Source organism: Epinephelus moara, chromosome 10, assembly GCF_006386435.1.
Source record: "Epinephelus moara isolate mb chromosome 10, YSFRI_EMoa_1.0, whole genome shotgun sequence".
NCBI lineage: Eukaryota > Metazoa > Chordata > Actinopteri > Perciformes > Serranidae > Epinephelus > Epinephelus moara.
In genome coordinates this window covers 31,713,125-31,720,786 of record NC_065515.1, presented here as the reverse complement: position 1 = coordinate 31,720,786, position 7,662 = coordinate 31,713,125, and positions in this window count along the sequence as shown.

Here is a 7,662-nt window from a genome sequence, read left to right as displayed (position 1 = left end):
CCTGATATTTTAGTGTACTGACTGTTGTCTCTCTGCCCATGTCCATACTAATGTGAATAGAAATCAGTTTGCATGTCAGTTTTTTCCGTCCAATTTTTTTTTAAGATGGCTTTCTAGGAGTTTGCCAATCACATTGGGAAGGAAAACACAATATAAATATGCTTAAATCTCTTCTCTTTCAGGCATGTGCAGGTCACTCTTCTGGATGCTTTTCTCAAGACATTATGAATATTTTTATGGGGCTGTTTTCCACATTTTCACCCAATTTGGAAATCCCAGTACCCTAAGCACTGTGGTCCTTATGATCAACCAAGAGGGTGTGGACAGGCCTTTAGAGTCACACGCAGCAAAGCGTCTAACCAGCAGGGCTTAATGTGTTCCTCCTCTTTCACACTAAGCTTTTTTTCCAATGTGGTGAGTCTAAAATGGGTCACGTCGTTACAGCACTTTAGTTACTTACCACATGAGAAATTTTGCATATGGCATGAGATGAGAAAATTGCAAATTGGATATTAAACTAAACTGGTAGTTGGAGGCAAAGCATGACAAAATTGGGTTTGGTCTAGAGCCATAACACAAGCAAGAAAGCAAGGTTATAATGTTGTACTAAATATAGCACTTTAATTTTCAGCTGGTCAATATCACTTTAAAATATAACTTAATAAACGCAATGATTACAGGTGACGTTTCAATTTCCTCTGTCCCTGCAAAGATAAACATGGAAGAGGAGATGAGAGGAAGAGGAGGGAGGAAGGGAAGAGAAAGGAGTGAGAAAACAGGGGGCAAGAGAGAATGTCAACAAGGGGAGAAGAGTGAAGATTGTTGGGCAGAAAGAGGTATCAAGAATAGAGATATGGTAAGAAGAGAGGATGAAAAAGAAGAGATGAAGAGGCGAGAAGGAGAGGAGAGAGGAGTCGAGGCATGTGGGTGATGATTGATCATGACTAAGCGTTATGCTGCTGGCTGTAAGTGAAGCCATTCATCAGGTAACCTGCTGCTCCGTCTGCTCTTCATTCAACGCTGCTTTCTCTAAACACAAAGTCCCATCACTTAACTGCAGACAGACAACATCGGTTTCAGATCAATTACACGCAGCCAGTTAACATCAGTTTCGATCTTTGCTAACTAAAGTGCAGATATGCAACTTTTCAAATCACAATAAATGAACAGCGTGCGTCCTGTATGATCAGTCACCAGCAGGAACAAGCAGTGATAGAAGGCTCTTTATCCAGGGGACTTTTCTTTGCACTTTTTTCCCTGAGAGTGTTTCCAAACACACAACCCTGCAAAAACCATCCCACTGAGTTAGTAAAACTCCTTCATTAGAGGTACCATCTATCACTCTGTTAACCTATTTAATACACCATCATAGATCAAGGACACAGTGCCAGCACACTAATAAGCAAAGTAGCCAAATGTCCTTTTCCCCACACATGTCCTCCAGCTGGGGTCTCCAACCAGCTGGACACACCAAAATCACATAAACTGGTTTCTTTCAGTACAAGAGATCCAACTATTCAACTTCAAGCTCCCTGAAGCTCCTCTTCCTGTTTTCAAGCTCACGTCCCTCTACACCACAACAGTCTGGTCCAGTGTCTGTATCGCTGCCAGTGCTACACAAAGGTGCCCATACAGTGTATAGCAGAATTAATACTCAATCAATTTTACCCTCACTCTCAAACAAGACCCGAGATAACTCTTAATTCTTCAACTTGAGGCAGAGACTCGCTCCCAACTTTAAGCAGGCAATCCAAATTTCCCTGAACAGAATTCGTGACAAAGCACAACCTTACTCTGTTTCTCAGCAAGACTGTGAGAGGAAAACACTCCATACCAATTCCCAGAACTGAGCAGCGACAAGGACAGGAACCCTCTGAAGCTTTCCACACACGAAAACTGACCATCATATTTAATGGGGCCCATGATTGAGCTTGAAGCACCATTGCTTTGGAAGAGAAGCTGGGTCACTGTGGCGGTGGATGGGTGCTTTTCACACTTGTATGAACACAATCTTTAGAGAAATGCCCAGTACCCCTATAGGCACTGTGGTAATATTGGATGACTCTGCAGCACGTAATATACTGTATGTAAAATGAAAATATTCAGTGCCAAAGCAGATGATAGTGTGGGAGAAAGTCAGGGTGTGCAGGTTGCAGTGGCTGGTAGTCACGGAGAGGTTCTGACTTTTATGCAGAAGGTCAGACTTTGTGTCCCATCACAGTTGAGCTTATAGGACTTGTTACAATTCCTAAAAGTAATCAGCAATTGCCTGGTGACTTGTGTCTTGAGCGGGAGAGGGATAATCACTTCACCGGGGTCATCAGGTGGGCACCCTCTTTCACTGGTGTTTCAGATGGCTCAACGGCGACACCTGACACCCAGGTGTCTCCGTCGTCAGCTTTTACCCCTCATGTTGAACATCTTGCGGACCAGTTGGGGTCCTTCCTCTTCATCCGAAGCCAGTTGCTGCTTTACTTAGAAGCTTCTGATAGCAACTTGATGGCATGTCAGAAGGCCTGTCCTCGAACCTCCATACTCTTCAGAAGCCTGGTTGATGATGTGGCTACAAATCCTCTTCACCCACCCTCTACATGGAGCATCTGGGTACGCAAGCCACGTTGTTCTGCCTCGGTTGCTATGTCCGTGTACACAGGCTTGTGTTCATAAGCTTCCCCAACTGTAACCTCCCATAGTACTGTTAGTTCCACGACCTCCGCGAGGTTGGCCACAAAATCAGGTCCAGCCTGAGATTAGTTTTAACAATTTTCAGCGGAAAGCTGAGTTTCTGATCCAAATCAACGTGCATTTTCCAGTCCCGGGCAGTATCCAGGAGGGTTGTTCCCACTCTTGCAGATGGTTTTACAGGGGGCTGTCCTGCTCTCAGAGATCTTTCCTTAACCAGAACCATCCACCATGTGTGAGTATAGACAGAGATAACTGAGCATTTAAAAATATTGTCACTAACAGAACATTATTGAAAATCACCAACATCAACATTCTGTCTAGGGACATTAGAAAATATTGATACACTTATGTATCACAATATTATGTTTCATGATACTGTATTGATTCTAAAAAATACTATCAATGTTTAATTGTTTACATGCAAAGATTTGTAGCAGTGGTTCATTTCATGTTGTGTCTAAAACCCCAACTCCTAGGTCTTTCAGTTTTGTAATCTATCTTCAGCAATTTGACTCTCCCACTCCAACGTGACAACATATCGTGAGTGTAAACACAAAGAACACAGGTCCATGACACAGGCAGAGTCATAAAACGTATACTGCTTGCATTGACAGGTTTACTAAAATAAGACTGCAATATTTTGCGGTGCTTCCAGTATCGCAATATATTTCAGCATACTGAATCGTTACCTTTGTATCATGATACTGCACATATTGTATTCGCCAGATGCTTGCCAATACACAACCCTTGTCCTGTCACCCTTTACCCATTTATTTTGAACTTATTTAGCACTACATGGTTGTCAAGTTGAATAGCTACGTCTATCTCGCAAAGGAAATGTCTTTGATGCAAACCAGCAGACAGTAGTTTAACATCATGAATGTCAAAACTGAAGGGTTGCTAAGACCCAATGCTGTGACATTTCCAAGTACAGTGATTCTAAAAGTGGAGTCAGTGGCACTTTGCACACTATGCACTAAAAATGAAACACGTTCTCTTAATAGTTGTGTATGTATGTTCTGAAACACAATTCAAATGAGAAATTATATTTTGTTTAGGTACAGTGCTCATTGCAGCCAACTGATTTGTTGTCAGTTGCATGTTTTATGGGTATTATGTGCTGAGATGGTGCAAATATTTTAAATACATATCTACTATCTTTCAAATAAATTTGTTTTTCTTTCATTGTACTAACTATGACTATAGAAGTGTAAGAAATAGGCATACACAAAGGGGTCCCTGGTTTATTCTCTATCTTGTAGGGGTCCTTGGCTGAAGACAGATTGAGAACCTCTGGTCTACTGTATATGAATAGGGTAAGGCCTGTTCATCCCAGATATGCTGTATAGCTCAGAGTCTTTTGTTGTACAAACCCTGTCTAATGCACCAAAGGGACTGACAATAGGGTGAGCAGAGAGGGTTTAACTACAGATTCATGGTACTTATTGGAGGTCACTCCTTATAGGAACATCCACACAGAGTATAGCTTTCTGCCTTGCATGTTTAACAGATATTTTTTATTATCTTTTATAGGACAGAAGATACAGGTTTAAATGTTTGTTCAAACAGAGGAGGATAGCAAAAGAGACAAAAGCAGGGAGGATGGGGTGAGGAGGAGATGACGGAGGAGGAGGAGAGACAGGATAAGAGAGAGAGAGAGAGGGAGAGGGAGAGAGGTCTACGGGGACAAACAATACTCAGTGATGGTGTATATTGTCTCTGTTGTCACTGAGCATGGCAGTTTGATGCATTGCACTGCTGGACCAAAGACAATTCTGCGAATGCGGACAGCCTGGCGTATCTGCATATCGATTACTTGTGGCTGTCATAAATATGGTTTAATGGAACTGTCAGTGTGTGCCATCGCATATTAACTGAGGCTGGAGCTCAGCTGCAGCTGGATGCTGCTGCCAAACAATACTGGCCACATCTGCATCCAGGTGGAGAACAGCAGGGAGTGTAGCAGGTGGTCTGAGGAACCTGTACTGACTTGAATAAGGATAATGGGCCACCTCCATGTTTTTCTTAAAGATGCTTTCTGTTGTTTTAGGTAGTTTTTATCACACTGGTGCATGTTCAAATTTTAATTTTTCTTATAAGTTTGGCTTTAATTAATCATTTGATGCTGTAAAAAGGGGGTTTGAAGTCACGATTGACAGTTGTGTGTGCTGATCAGTGCTCACAATCAATGGCCCTGATCACAATTGGTCAGACGGGTGAACGGACAGTTAATACCACAAAGATCGCTACTGCACAGACTCTGGCTCCAAATGACGTCACCAGCACAAGATGGCAGCAGCCATATCTTAGATATTTTGGCTTCAATTTGTAAAGTGGGAGAAAGTGGAGACATGTTGCTCATTTATGGTTTTAAAAGTATACTATGCAGAAATCGTTGGATACTGTTTGTAAACAGTATCACCAGCTAAAGTGAAAGCCAACCCCAGTTTTGTCTCCTCTGCGTTTTGCCACAATGCATTTGTGATTTTTTTAGCAGCGTGTTCCTTTTGTATACATGCTGCTTACAGTCTGGCACGAGGTCACTCCCTGAGTGCTGCAGGAAGGTCACAAATGCAGCAAAATAAAAAGAACACAAGGAAATACAGGCAGAGGGAAGAGTCTCTGCAGATGAATACACCACCACACAGTTCTAGAGGGTCATAAATGATGATTGAGAGGAATTAGTTTGTAGGAGTCTATACATGTTTTAGGAAAGTCCTGCATGGTATACCTTGAGTTCATTGTTAACTAATAATACATTGCTAAATAATGTAATCCATAATGACCAACATGCCTATTAAAAACTTTGAAATCTTTATTTTTTATTTTTTGTAAGGTTAGTGCTATTTTAGTTCACTGGAGAGGTGTTACTTCTCGCTGGATAGTCTGTTTTGCATTTCCCACTCAAAGTGAACCGCACCAGGGTTCACTTGCAAGTGAACCGAGACCCCCAGTTTTCAAGTGGACCAGAGTTTACAGTTCACACATTTGGTCCGCACCAGAGCTCGAACGAGCGTTCACACCACTCCAAACGAACTGAACTATCAGTGGAAGCGGACCAGGGTTCTTTTAAAGTGGACCAAATAGCGCAAGTGTGCATGTGTCCTTAGACTTAACAGTGTTAACATGGTCCACCTGCAAGCTTTTTCCGGAGCTTACAACCACATCAAATGGTCCAAAATCACAGCCATAACTAATGACCTTAACTTTGTTTTTGTCAAACTACTGATTCCAAAGTCAAGAATGAACCTTCATGCATGAATTGGTTGTGCTTTATGGTGATTACTTTGTTAATGATTTGCTGCTTTGTTTTACCAACAGCTTTCAGTCACCAGCTCACTCTGATTCGTCCAACAATGAATAAAAGTGCCAACCATAGTATACTGCTTGTTTGTAAAGGCCATTCCAGTGCAGCTGTATAGCTGATGGTGCTCGTGTTTGTATTGGAACTTACAGCTAATTAACTCTCGAAGTGTCTCATATATGAATGTGTTAAAAGTGACATGGGCTTTATGAGGAAAAGCCCTATTTAATATAACTACACTGGAAACATTTAACACTTCCTGAAAAACAGATTTACTGAAAGGAAGAAGGGCTTTACAGTCGCTTCACAGTGCAAAGTTCAAACTGGGACACCACAACATTCAACAATAATGTGTAATCATATGGGAGACCATTGAGCACAAGGGTAAGGTGACAAAATGGCATTCAGCATTAGTCCTCATCCCTCTTCTCTCCTTCTACTTATCAGTCCTCCTTTCCCTCTGTCCTTCTAACAGGCAGCTCTCCTCTGCCCCCCACGGTCTCTTCAAGGCCTCCATTAATTCACAGAGCCATAAATTCTCAAACTCAGACCGACGGGAGGTAGGGCTGGGATCATAAGGGGGCGGTCATCATGACAAGGGGCAGGATGTTTCTTTTTAAAATCTAAAAAGTTGCAGTATACAGACTGATGTTGTCAGCTTCACTGTAAGCCTGCAAATAGCTCATGAGAGTCGCGACGTCCTGTTTGTAATGTGAGGTAACTGTTAAAGAAGGTTTGACAATTTAGAAAAATACACTTATTTCTGGCTAAGAGTTAGAGGCCAAGATCGTTACCACTTTACACTTGTCCAAAAGGTACCAATACGTATACATTTTAGTAATTGCCACATTATCTTATTTTGTTAAATCTGTACACAAACAGAAATGTAAGAACTACAAGTGATAGTTTGCTTTAATTCAATGCTTGTCATCACCGTGCTTGTTGCCAGAAAATTTATGGCACACAACTTCCCATAAAACTACATATTGTTTCTTTTAGCATTTCTGTTTGTGTATGAATTAAACTGAAAAGATATGACATGTTCATTACTGAACTCTGAGCAAAGGCAGGCTAGCTGTGTGATGAGAATGGTATCGATCTTTTCATCTAGCTCTCAGCAAGAAAACAAATGAGCACATTTCCCAAAATTTCTTGCGCTGGATGTCATTGTCTCTGATGTGGAGCTATGAGGACCTTTTAATCTTAGCTTGACAATATCAACAGCATATTAACAAGACAAATCCTTGCACATGTAGTGGTGATTTAAGTACTGTTTAGAGGATAGTAGCAGGAACAAGGAAACTGTTATCAACTAAGCGTGACATATAAATCCAATGTGTAGAGTGGAAAAGCTTCATTAGGAGGGCTGGGTCTACTGATATGTATGTGTGTGTGTGTGTGTGTGTGTGCAGAAGTAGCAGAACTAGAGGCCTGAGGGATTAGCAGAAGCTTCTTTGAATTGTCTTCAAATTAATACAGCAGATAAGAATTTTGACACAGGGATAAAAATAAAAGCGCCTCTCTTCTAGAAATTATCTCTCAGTGGATGAGTGCGAGTTAATACATCCTCGTTTACATCCAGCATACAAATACACACACGCACAGCTGCTCACATACAAACCTCAAATACTACACACCCAATTAGAACACACACATGAACAGTATTGCACACA